This window comes from Prionailurus bengalensis, chromosome B3, assembly GCF_016509475.1.
Source record: "Prionailurus bengalensis isolate Pbe53 chromosome B3, Fcat_Pben_1.1_paternal_pri, whole genome shotgun sequence".
Taxonomy (NCBI): Eukaryota; Metazoa; Chordata; class Mammalia; order Carnivora; family Felidae; genus Prionailurus; species Prionailurus bengalensis.
In genome coordinates, this window is record NC_057355.1 from 121,621,636 (window position 1) to 121,634,243 (window position 12,608).

At 46.4% G+C, this 12,608-nt stretch overlaps 1 protein-coding gene across 4 annotated transcripts in view; it reads left to right on the forward strand.

Moving 5' to 3' along the window:
* Positions 1-12,608, forward strand: part of IFT43 (intraflagellar transport 43) — an 82,126-nt gene that overhangs the window by 31,227 nt on the left and 38,291 nt on the right. The window lies entirely within an intron of this gene.

A 12,608-nucleotide genomic window follows, 5' to 3' on the forward strand; every position in this document is an offset into this window, starting at 1 on the left:
CTTAAGTCATTATATAACTGGAAGTTTGTACCTTTTGACCCTCATTCTGTGTTCTTAAAGTAACTTTCTAAACAGAATGGAATGGCTGGTTAGTAATTGCAGGATTACAAACCACTTTGGTCTCTAATTCCTTGCACTAAGTCTTTGATGGGAAGTAAACCAGAAAAAAAATATTTACTACACCAGCAGGATGGCCAGCTTTCAAGTTTAACTATTTGAGATATACTTGGAAAAGGAATTTCTTTTTCTTGAAACACAGACATTACTTTTTTTTTTTAAGGTTATTTATTTATTTTTGAGAGGGAGAGAGAGAGAACGCAGGAGGGGCAGAGAGAGAGGGAGACAGAGAATCCCAAGCAGGCTCTGTGCCGTCAGCACAGAGCCCAGTGTGGGGCTGGATGTCACAAACTGTAAGATCGTGACCAGAACCAAAATCAAGAGCCAGTTGCTTAACTGACTGAGCACCCCAGGCCCCCCAGACGTTACTCTTGTCGAGAAATTTCCTTCAGCACTTATTGCCTTCAAAGTATATATTTTTCTAATTCTTTTCCTCCCTTCATTTACACACACACACACACACACACACACACACACACACACACACGTTTCCCCCTCTGGATCATTTGAAAACAAGTTGCAGACATCATGACATTTCACCTCTAAATACTTCAGCATGCATCTCTCAAGATTAAGGACATTCTCCAGATAATCACAGTATGATTATCACATCCAAGTAATTTCATAATGAATTAACAGTTAGTATAATAGTTTATATTTAAATTTACCCGGTTGTCCCCAAATGTCTTTTATGGCTCCAGGATCCAGTCAGAGTTCACACATTGTGTTGAGTTGTTCTACCTCTTTATCTAAAATCATTTTTATTTAAATCTATCTGGATTTAAATAAATCCAGTGCAGTTAAAGATAAATTTATCTTCTCTAAAATCTCTCTCTTGATCTGAAATAATTCCAATTCCTCCCCGCTCTCCCAGACTTTTTTGAGGAATCCAGGCCAGTTGTCTTACAGAATGTCATACATTCTGGTTTTCTCTGATTGGTTCCTCATGGTTAGGTTCAAATTGTAGGTTTCGGGCAAGAACAGGTGATTTTGTATACTTCTTATCATATCAAAGTGGCATAGAAACACGTACTCAGAGACGCCTCACTCCCATCCTTATTCCCATCCACCCCATCCAGTAACCTCTGTATTAGTTTCTGGTCTGTCCTTCCTATCTTGTCTTTTTCTTTCTTTTGCAGAATTAAGCACACACACATGCAATTTTAATTTATTCTTCTTTGTTTCTATACATTAGGATTCAGCAAACTTTGACCCACAGGCTAGCTGCCAGTTTTCATAGATCATGTCTTACCAGAACACAGCCACACCCTTTCATTTCAAAAATTCAGATCTCTGATCTGTTTGGAATTAATTCTAGCCTACGATATAAAGCATGGATTCAGGTTTAATCTTTTTTGAAGTGGCTATTGCCCCCCCCCCCCCCCCCCCCCCCCGCGTCATTTATTTAAAAATGCATCTTTCTCCAGGGAATTTAGAAGCATCTTTATCATATTCTCCATCTTTGTACCTGAGTCTCCTTTTGGACCTGTTACTCTGTTCCGGTGGACTTTCTGTCTGTTCGTATGCCAGTAAATGCCACGCTCTTTGCCTTATGGAACACAGCACTATTTTTCAGCGCTAAGCGAGAACAAGAAGGTAACGCTGCAGTATTAGTGAGAGTCTTAGAGAGTAGCCCCATTTTTCTAAGCTATTAGGGGATTTTAGTGCTTGTAATAGCTGGAATTTATTTTGAAGTACGGAGATGAGACAAATCCTGTATCTGCTCCTTCGAGAACAAAAGAGGATCTCAAAAACGGATCTATGAAATGAATGTATCAACGTACGTATTAAAGATTTTTCCAGATCAGATCAGCTTGCTCTTGGAAAAAGATGCTTTTCCATTTCGTATATTACTTCTCAAAGTACTGTCTTGCGTGGCTCCTTGGTCTGTGGCCTAGTCCTGAAGCTGCTGGGAGGCCCAGGCCTCCTCCTCGACCTCCTCTCTTCGGCGTCAACCCTCACTCTTGCACGATCTCAACCCCGTCTCGGGAGTTTTACTATCCCCTTCACAGTGACGTCTTCAAAATATATATCCCTCCAGGCCTTTCCCTGAACATCCAGTTAGCCACGTGATGTTTCTACTTGAGGACACAACTCAGTCATAGCACGTCTGAATCAGTCCTCTTAATTGCCGCCCCTTCCATCCCATCCCCTAACCTGTACCTCCCAGAGTTTCCCTCACATCTCCGTAAATGGTGACTCTTCTCTTCCCCATTTCCCAGGCCATAAACTTTGGAATCCTCTTGGACCCTTCTCTTGGTCTCAACTCATGTTCAGTCTGTCAGCAAACTGGCTCAGGTCTACAGATGAAATACATCTGCTGTGTGTCCTGCCAGTGCTTGGCTACAGTCACCGTCATTTTTAGCATTGACTCAAGTGAGAACGTCCTGACTGGTCTCCTCCCTTCATCCTTGCCTCCCTCCGTCTTATCTCTACGGAGGCAGAGTGACTTTTTTAAAACATAAGTGAGATCATTTCACGTCTGTTGAGAACTCTCCAGTGGTATTCCCCGTAGTCAAAGTACATCACAAAGCTTTTACCGTGGCTTACAAGGCTCTACCTGACCTCACTTTATATAAAGTAGCACCCTGGTCACTCTGTGTTCCCATCTCTTGCTTTATGTGTCAGCATGCGACATATATGCATACATGTGCGTGTGTATGTTTGTGTACACGTGCATATGTTACCTTTTTCTCTCTACTGTGATATAAACTTCTTGAGAGGGGACACACACTGATTTACCTATGCCCAGTACCTCGAATAGTGCCGGTCCATAATAAGTGCTCAGTGACTGTTTATTGAACTTACGAGTGATCGCATCAGTGTTTTTGCTATCAGATCGAGCCACTCTGCTATCAGTGTGGAAAGTGGAGGTCTGAAAGGTTGGAACCGCTTTGGGGAAGGTACTAGTCTGTATGAAGGATGGTAAGAGCTGAACTAGGGCACTGGTGTGAGCACGGAGAGGAGAGGAGCTTTGGAGACGTTTCGGAGATAGAGTTCATGGACGTGCCCTTGGTTGGAGGTAGGGCAAAGGAGGGAGGAGGGGAGGGTCACCACAAGGCGCCTCGCTTTGATGGCTGGTTGGGTAGTGGTGCCGTCAGATAGGGAATGCAGGAGAAACCTGATTTCTAGGCTGGTGGTGGTCCACATAGATAATTTCCACAGTTTGGGAGTCTGGAAGGGAGGTCAAAAGAGAGGTGCAACTTGGATCATCTACGCAAATAGAAGTCAAGGATGGAGCCTTGGATTTGGCTGTTTGGAGGTTACTAGGGACCTTTGAAAAAGTGGTACTGTGACTTGCACTGGGGCAGAAGCCAGATGATGGGCTGAAAAGGAATTGAGGCGGGAAATGGTGAACTGGTCTCCTTCCCTGAGAAAGAAAGGAGATAATGGGACGGTATTTGGAAAAAGTAGTTTGTGTTGAGAATGATGTGTGTGATACGTGGGGAAAGAGTGATTGCAGGTGGAATAGGGATTTGACCAAGCAGATCCTTGGAAGGATAGGACCTTCCAAGAGAGATTAATTAACCTTGGACAGAAGGAGGCGAGGATGTTTTTCCTCCAAGATAGGGAGCTTGGAAAAGTTGGGTAAGCGATCAAGAAGAATTCAGGGAGTAGGGAATTGGGGGAAGTTCATTTTGGATTGGCCTCTTGGTTTTCTTCTTTTTTCAAAGTAGAAATGTACACTGTTGAGTTCACTGGAGCGAAGGAGAGCTGGTCTCAGGAGGCAGGAGGAGTAGATGTGAGGCAGGAAGAGGATGGGCACCGACTAAGGGTGAGAGAGGCCGTTCTTGGGCTACATTGAGAAGCTGCCTGTTCGGGTCCGAAAACAGGGGCTCGTGCTCCTGCAGGGCACCCCAGGGAGTACAGAGTGCCCCCTGCCCTGCAAGAGCTTCTGTTCAAATTGCAGGGTCAGGCATTTTCATTCACGAAAATGGTGAAAGGAGCACATCGCAAGTGAGAAACAGACTGGCTAACACTGGTGATGTGACCTCAGAGAAGAGAGTAATCACAGTGGTCAGGGTCCCTTGCAGAGGAGATGGGGGTCTCACTGGGTGGATTCTCACGCACAAAGAGGATCGGGAGGAGAGCACTGTAGTTCAAGGACATGTAGGCAGAAGTGTTGGGGGGGGGCAGTAACCTTACTGTCAGTCTGCTTAGAGTAGAAAATTCACACTGGAAATACTCGACTTAAATTCTTCTGAAAGGATAATAATAATGGCATGGACTCAGTTCAGGCTGCTAGAACAGAATGCCCTTGACCGGGTGGCTTAAACAGCACACGTTTATTTCTTACGTTTATTTCTAGTTCTGGAGGCTAGAAGTCTGAGATCAAGTTGCCAGCATGGTCTGGTCCTCACTGAGGGCCCTGTTTCTGGATATATCCTTACGTGGCCTTCCTCGGTGTGTACACACAGAGAGAGGCAGTTCTTGTGTTCCTCCTCATTTTATAAGAGTACCAATCCCTTCCTGGGGGCTCTACCCTCATGACTTCATCTGACTCTGATTAGCTCCCAAAAGCCCCACCTTTAGACACTGTGACAATAGAGATTAGGGTTTCAACATGTGAATTTGTGGGGGGGACACAAACATTCAGTCCATAGCTGCCCCTTATATGTGCATTACACCGACTCTCTTGGGTAGGTTCCATTCTCTAAGGTAGATATCCCTCTACAAGGGAAGGAGGAGGAAAGTGAGGCTGACAGAGGTCTACAGCTCTGTTGTTGCCAATGGGAAGTAGAAGACCTATTTCCAGACACGATCCGGGAGCTCATAGTCGAGGGATACGAATTTCTGGGATTATTTTATTTGCGTCAACACCGCCCAAGGTAGAGAGCAGACCGTGCGTCAACCACCACACTGGCTAGAGATGTTGGTGCCGGAACTCATGTGCTCACTCCTGAGCCACAGGAAAGGGCTGTATTCAGGAATTCCATGGGACCTGGGATCACTACCTTTCCCTTCTCCCGGCACCACAGTCACAGCCGTGCCGAAGATTCCATCTTGGAGCCAGGCTGTCCTGGGCTCTGAAGTTGCCTGAGGTGGGGCCCTCATGGCCTGTGGGTCGCTGACTTGGCCGTGGAGAACAGAGCTGAACAAGAGGCAACCGGACTTGGTAAAGAGAGGAAGGAAAGGTAGAGTGATTAAGTTTTGTCTCAAAGTGTCTGTTTTTGGGTTTGTCCCTGCATTGATCTGCAAGGGAATGAGGCAAGTAATGGCCCCTCAGGGACTTTCAGGACTTTGCTCTCAATGTCAGCCGTCATTTTCAATCACCCTCTCCCTCCCAGCCATTAATTTTGGCCCAGGATCATGGGGACTTGTCCATCTATCACTCCTAATTGACACTAAATGATCTGTCAGTTTATTGATGAACGGCAGGAGTGGAATTGTCACAATATATTTTACTTTCTAACAACTCCTCCTGACAATTTTACCTTGTCCATCTCACTCTCCTCACATAAATCTCCATTGGCCGCTCATTCCTTCTCCTGGGCTGTTCTGGTGCCAGCCCTTCCACACCATCTGCACGCGTCAAGGGCATCAAGATGGCGGGAGAACAGCCGAGTGCTGGTCCTGAGGTTGCCCCCTTCCCTCCTCCTTCCCTCCCTCCCTCCCTCTCTCTCTCTCTCTCTCTCTCTCTCTCTCTCCCTCCCTCTCTCCCTCTCTCTTTTTAATGGCATAGATGTTCCAAGAATACTAAAGGGCTTCTGTCCTCTCTCTCTCTGTGTCATTGCCATACCGGAGTCTCTCTACCGTCGTGTTAGCAGGGAATAGTTCATTCTTATTAGGCTACAAAAGTGTGAAAGGCAAAAACTCAGAGCTGCCGGGCACCTAGGTCTATAAGCACAGTTGCAAACACGTTTTGTCCTCTCACACCAGCATCGTAACAGGCTTTCTAGTCCCACAGAAGTCAGTTTCTTAGCCTGGAGGGTAGGTTAGCTGGAATTTCACCACTGGTATGCCCTGGGCTGCACTGGGAGCACAGGTGTGCCCAGATGCTTGTGCTCTGCCTCTGGGCCAGACCCAGAGTTGCCAGGGCCCCGAGGCTGGTCGCGTGTAACCATGAGCAGTCTTGTCTGTCACCTCAGTTTTCCACTAAAATGACAGTTTTAAGTGGTTTTTTTTTAAATGTTTATTTATTTTTGAGAGGGAGGGAGGGGCGGGGGACAGAGGATCCAAAGCAGGCTCTGTGCTGACAGCAGCGAGCCTGATGCAGGGCCGGAACCCACAAACCATGAGATCATGACCTCAGCCAAAGTCAGATGCTTAACGGACTGAGCCACCCAGGCACCCCGAGTTTTAAGTATTTTAAGTTTTGAGAAAGATGAAGGAAATATATATATATATATACACATATATATATATATATACATATATATGTATATATACATATATACATATGTATACATATACATATACATATGTATATGTATATCCATGTACACACACACACACACACACACACATATATATATAGTACTGGGTTTTATGTCGATATATGTATATGGATGTATATATGATGTAGTTATTTAGTCTTAAGGTACACATACGGGTGTGAAAAATCGTTTATCGTCTACGAGGTCAAGGATGATTAGAGAAGCTTGACAACATAGAAAGAATGTCATTGTTTCCCCTCCCTCCTTCCTCTCCTGCTGCAGGTAATTTTTATTAACTGATAAGGACTGTTTTTGTTTATTAACTGCCATCCCATTATCATGTTTTTCGAAATTCAAAATGATTCCTTAATGCCATCTCATATACTCAGATATTTCCATTGTCTCAAAGATGTTGTTTTACAGTTGGATTGTAAGAAGGCAAATCAAGGTCTACACCTTATATCTAGTTACCAGATGTCTTTAGTCTTCCTTGCATTCTGCGACATGCCCCCCACCTCCCTTTTATCCCCCATGCCATTGGTTTTTTGGGGGGGGGCGGGGGAGACTTGTCTCATAGAATGTCCCACCTTCAGGATTTGGCTCATTGCTTCCTGCTCATGGTGTTTAGCTTGCTCCTCTGTCCTTCATGTTCCTTGTGAAGCTGATAGTTAGATCTAGATTAACTGCAGGTTAGATCCAGGCTCACTGTTTTGGCAGGAATACTTGGCAAGTGGTGCTGTGCCCACACTGCGACATCACATCCGAAGGCACGGGCAGGCATGAGAGGAGCAGGTGTGCGGGCGGTCCATGTGACACGAGGCTGCAATTGATCAGCGGGGTCAGGGGCGTGCCCCGCATTTCACATTGCCCACCAGACTCCCACCTAGAGGCCACGGTGTCCATTGGGGATCGTTGCCTAGAGCCATGATTTCAATCGAAGGATGTCAAGTGGTGATTCTCCAATTTCCTCTTAACAAAACTTCTTGTATAAAGAACTTTCTCTTGCCGATTATCTGGCTGCCTGAAATACAGTTTATAATCCTGCCTCCTTGCTCCCTCCAATCTTTATTTCAAAAAGTTTCAAACCTGTAGGAAAGTTGGAAGGGTAGTACATCAAACACTTTGCCGGGTAATGTTTTATCCCCCATGGCTCTTTCTCATTCTCTGTTTATTTTGAGTTTTTCTCTTTTACTGAACTGTGAGAGAGCTGCAGCTGCCTCTGCCTTCGCATTAGTAGTAACTAGTAAACAGTTACTTTACAAGAGACTTTGCCTATATTTTTTGCTTCTGAGTCTGTAGTGCCTGGCACATTTAGGTGCTCAGTACACAGTTGATCGGTGAGTGAGTTTTAGACAGTAATTAAAAAGAGACCAAGTATCCCTCGGTCTACCGAAGTAAAAGATCTTAATCCTTGACCTTCAGATTTTCATCAGTAAACATAATATTGTTTATTTAGTTTTTCAAGAAAAACAAAACGGATTAGAAGTACGGAGAATTAATTTTCCACCTGCGGTCCTCAGTCACAGCATACCCAGACTCGGTATGGCTGGACCATGGGTCCTGGGCACCGTGGGTGAACAGTTACTTAGTTCTCAGTGAGGTCAGCCATTAGAGAAGAATGTCTACGATTGGGTGAAATCGGATGAGGCCGTCGCATATGAGGTGGTAAGAAGGGAAAGTCCTCAGTAGCGAATTGTGCACCCATTTCCAGCGGCTGTATCCAGGGCTCAGGTGCCTTGTCCCTGGAGATGCCCACAAGTGCCCCCTGCATAGTTGTCACACCTTTCTATCACGTGCCTTCTCCTGCATTTACGCGTCTCCTCTGTAGGGCCTGCAAGATACAGCAGATTCAGAAAAGGTAGCCTCGGGGCTCAGCAACAACAGATGGCTTAAATGTACACCGCACATTTGCTTGTTCTGTGTAGGCTCCCCGAAGAGTCATTGCTGGCTTTGCTCTCCACTTACATTCAGAGCCTGGACAGAGAGCTGATAAAGGAAGGTCTGCATACATTTCCATTGTAACTGAACTTGGAGAATTCACAGTTGTTGTTGTTTGTTCGTTTTAATGTTTTTAGCATTTTTTTCATTTTTTGAAAGACAGAGCATGAGCAGGGGAGGGGCAGAGAGAGAGGGAGACCCAGAATCCGAAGCAGGCTCCAGGCTCCGAGCTGTCAGCACAGAGCCCGACGCGGGGCTCAAACCCACAAACCGTGAGATCGTGACCCGAGCCGGAGTTGGCTGCTTAACCGACTGAGCCACCCGGGCGCCCCTGTTTTTTTTTTTTTTTTTTTTTAATTAGAATTTAATTGCATTGTTTGTTGCTAGAAATCCAGTATGTTCAGTAGGATCTGAAGAGGAAAGAACACCTGGACCGTGTTCGTTGAAATAACTCACCAAAAAGAAGTCTCCTCCCTGAAGTAGTGGAAAGTGTGGACTGTGCCGAGCTCACTCTATCCTTAGGCCTTTCCTCTCTTCACACACTTGTACCGTTTTGGTAGATTGCATTTGCCTTGGTGGCCGGTAGGTGGGAAGGAGCAAGAATAATGGGCAGATATGACAGGACTTAGCAGAGCTGCTCTTTCCCACTCGGCCCTGCAGCACACAGCAGTGAGGTCCTTACTAACGTCCCCCTTCACACAGATTCCTGCGTCTGAGTTCCTTGTATAACCCCGTGTCATCTTTTGAGACATTAGAACTCCTAGTGAGTCTTAATTATATTTATTTTAAATACATTAGAAACATGCCTAGCACAGAAGGGTAAGGAAGAATGGTAGGAAGCTACATCTCTCTTTCTCTGCCCGCCCCCCCCCCCCCAAAGGCACTCAGTTTCCCTTCCTGGAGGCAGCCACTGACTGTTCCCCAGTATCCTTCCAAAGATACTCTGTGCACTTACCAAAAATATAGATTAATATATCCTCTTATCCCCTCAAATGGTAACCTATCTCCTCTGCGTTTTTCTCTTATCATATGACAGTATTTCTTGGTGACCTTAAGAATCTCAATACAGAATAGAACCGCCTCACTTTTAAGGGCTACGTAGTACTCCAAAGTTTCCTATCTCAGTAAAAGCAATCATAAGCCGCCAATAGGGTGATATTTTCCCAGGTGGAAAGCAGGCTTCCGACGTTGATTCGTGTACTAGCCATCACATGACCCTTTGGAAAGTCTCATAAAGCCTGGAGGTAAGGTTCGTATAGGCCCCGTGGGCTAAGGAAGAGATACGAAGCATGGATCAGCCTTTTCCTCTTTGAGGTTCTGGGGTGGGGGGGGCATTTTCGTGCACTTCCACTCAGCCTGATCCAGTGATGTTCCGTTCAGAGCAAGCAGAGATGTTCTGAGTGATAGTCGCTACAGGTTAGAGCCCTGGATGGCTCGTCTGGTGTCGCAAAACCAATTTACTTATGCAAATGACTAAATATGAAATAATTGGAATCTTGCAATTCTGTCAAGTGCCTCCCAATTGAAGGTGATGGCAGTCTGTTCCCGTAAGCCCGACGTGGAGTAGCATTTGGCCACCTCACTCCCCACTGTGAAAAGTGGAGCAGTCTCCCTGACACGTGGCCCTAATCCGTCCTCTCCCTGGAGCAGAAGTGAGTACCTGGCACCCAGGGAGGAGGGGAGGAGCACGTGCGGTGACTTGAGGTAAACCTGTTGCCTACGTTTGTGCACCAGGGGAGAGACAGCATCCAATGGCTGTTTCCAAGGGCTTGGGTCAACAGAACTGCTTCCCAGTTGCCTGTGCGACGGCCTGTAGGGAGGCCTGTGTGGCGGCCTGTGTGGCGACCTGTAGGGAGGCTTGTGTGGTGTGGTGGCCTGTAGGGAGCCCTCCCAAAAGACTACAAAGTCCAGGCCCTGATCCCCACCTCCGCTGAAGCTGCTCTCAGCTTCCTTTCAAGCCCTCAGCTTTTCTTAACAAGTCCAGCTACTGTTGAATTTTATTGTCGTAACTGAAAACCAGGAGTGGTTCTAGAGTGGGTTCTTCACATGTCCTGTGAGTGAAGGCTTTGACTTGTGGCTCTTTGTCATTTCTCATTTTGCAGAAGTACAAATTCTCCTGTGACTAGAGCTGCTCATTTCGTAGAGCTGGGGGTAGGATTGTAAAGCAGGAGGGTCTCTGAAGGTCACGAAAGAAATGGTAGGCCCACAGGAGTATCCCTTAGATAACAACAGCCCAAACGCCCACAGCGTCCTGTGGCGTATTCCTTTGTCTCTCTGGATGATCACCTAGTGCAGAGGTTTGAAGCTAGAAGGTTAGAGCCAGTTTCATCCCATCTCCTGTCAAATTCTAGTGCCTCTTCTTTTTTTTAATTTATTTGTTGAGAGAGCACAAGCCAGGGAGGGGCGGAGAGAGAAGGGGACAGAGGATCCAAAGCAGGCTCCGTGGTGTCTGTGCAAAGCCCAACGTGGGGCTGGAACTCAGGAACTGGGAGATCATGACCTGAGCTGAAGTTGGATGCTCAACCGACTGAGCTACCCAGGTGCCCCAAATTCTAGCATCTCTAGCAGTGTTGGTGCAGGGTCCGTGTGAACCCCTCCATTGCTGGGGAACTCAATGGAAGCATATGTTTTTACAAAGACTTTTTAAATCGTGCGAGCAAACCAAAAGCACTTTAATGACGTAAAAACTCAAACAAGACAGATAAAGCTAAATTTGCCTGAAGCCGCTATCTTGTCCAAGCCTAGTCATCTCTCTGGAAGTAGCTACTGGTAACAATTCCTTGGTTATTTTTTACCAATAACAGATATTCAGTATATAATTGTATACAATAGATATGCTTATGTGTGTGTGTGTGTGTGTGTGTGTGTGTGTATTTTTAGCATAAACAGGATCATGCTAAGGGTGTTCTGCTCCTAAATTTTTTTCATTTTTCACCTAACAGCACATCTGGAAATCTTTTAGTCCAGGTAGATTTTCTTTATTTTTCTTACTGCTACATTACTATCCCGTGGTATGGATGCACTATTCCTCTGTTGGTGGGCATTTAGGTTGTTTCTAATTTATATGCCATTATCAACCCCCTGATTTCTTTTTTTTTTAATTTATTTATTTTTAACATTTATTTACTTTTGAGAGACAGAGACAGAGCACGAGGGGGGTGGGGCAGAGAGAGAGGGAGACCCAGAATCCGAAGCAGGCTCCAGGCTCTGACCTGTCAGCACAGAGCCCAGCTCGAGGCTCGAACTCACAAACCGTGAGATCATGACCTGAACTGAAGTCGGATGCTCAACCGACTGAGCCACCCAGGCGCTCCAACCCCCTGATTTCTTGTCAACAACTCGTCTTTAGGAAATTTGTAGCCTCACCCTCTGATCCGGATTCTGCCTCCCGGGGCCCCACTGCAGAACCCGTGTATGGGTAGCCCACATATCTTGCCCACCCTCCTTGTTGAATGGATGAGACACACACACTATTTATTGTGGCTTTTGTCCTGGGCACTGTCCTAAGCATAGTTGTTTTGCTTTATCTTCAAAACAACCTCAGGAGCTGGTACTATTATTATCCTAGCTTACAGATGAGGAAATAGAAGTTCAGAAAAGTTAAATAACTTGCTCAAAGTCACATGGCTAGTAAGGAACCAGCCAGGACTTGAACCCAGGTGAGTCTGACTGCGGGGCCATGCTCTTGTTCTCTGTGTCTCGCTTCCTTCCATTTGTATGCCCTTGGCTCCTGATGTCGTGCCTTTGCACGTGGTAGACCCCCAGCAGACGTTCCCCGAGGGCTGCTTGGACATAGCTCCAGCATGTTCAGCCCGTGGGAAGAATGGCAGGGAGTGAATGCTTGCCCTTAACCTCCTCTGGCCTACCTGTGTGCAGAGCGGAGCTCCAGCCAGCCGCCTGGCCCTGGGAAGGTGAGTACGGAGGATGCAGCCTGCACTTAGGGGCACGAGCCAAGGCTGTGCCAGTCCTGCCATTAAAAGGCCTAATTAGGCTGGTCATTAAGTTCAATTAGGCATTGGAAATGATCATTCCTTCTAACCCTGCGGTGCCCTCCAAGAACTGGATCCATTCCCAGGCAGCCAGCTCGAGAGCCGGCTCTAGTTACCGGTGCGCCCAGCAGCCCCGCCCCTGGTGTCGGGCCTGTGACTCCCCTTCGAGGCTGAGGGCAGAGTAATC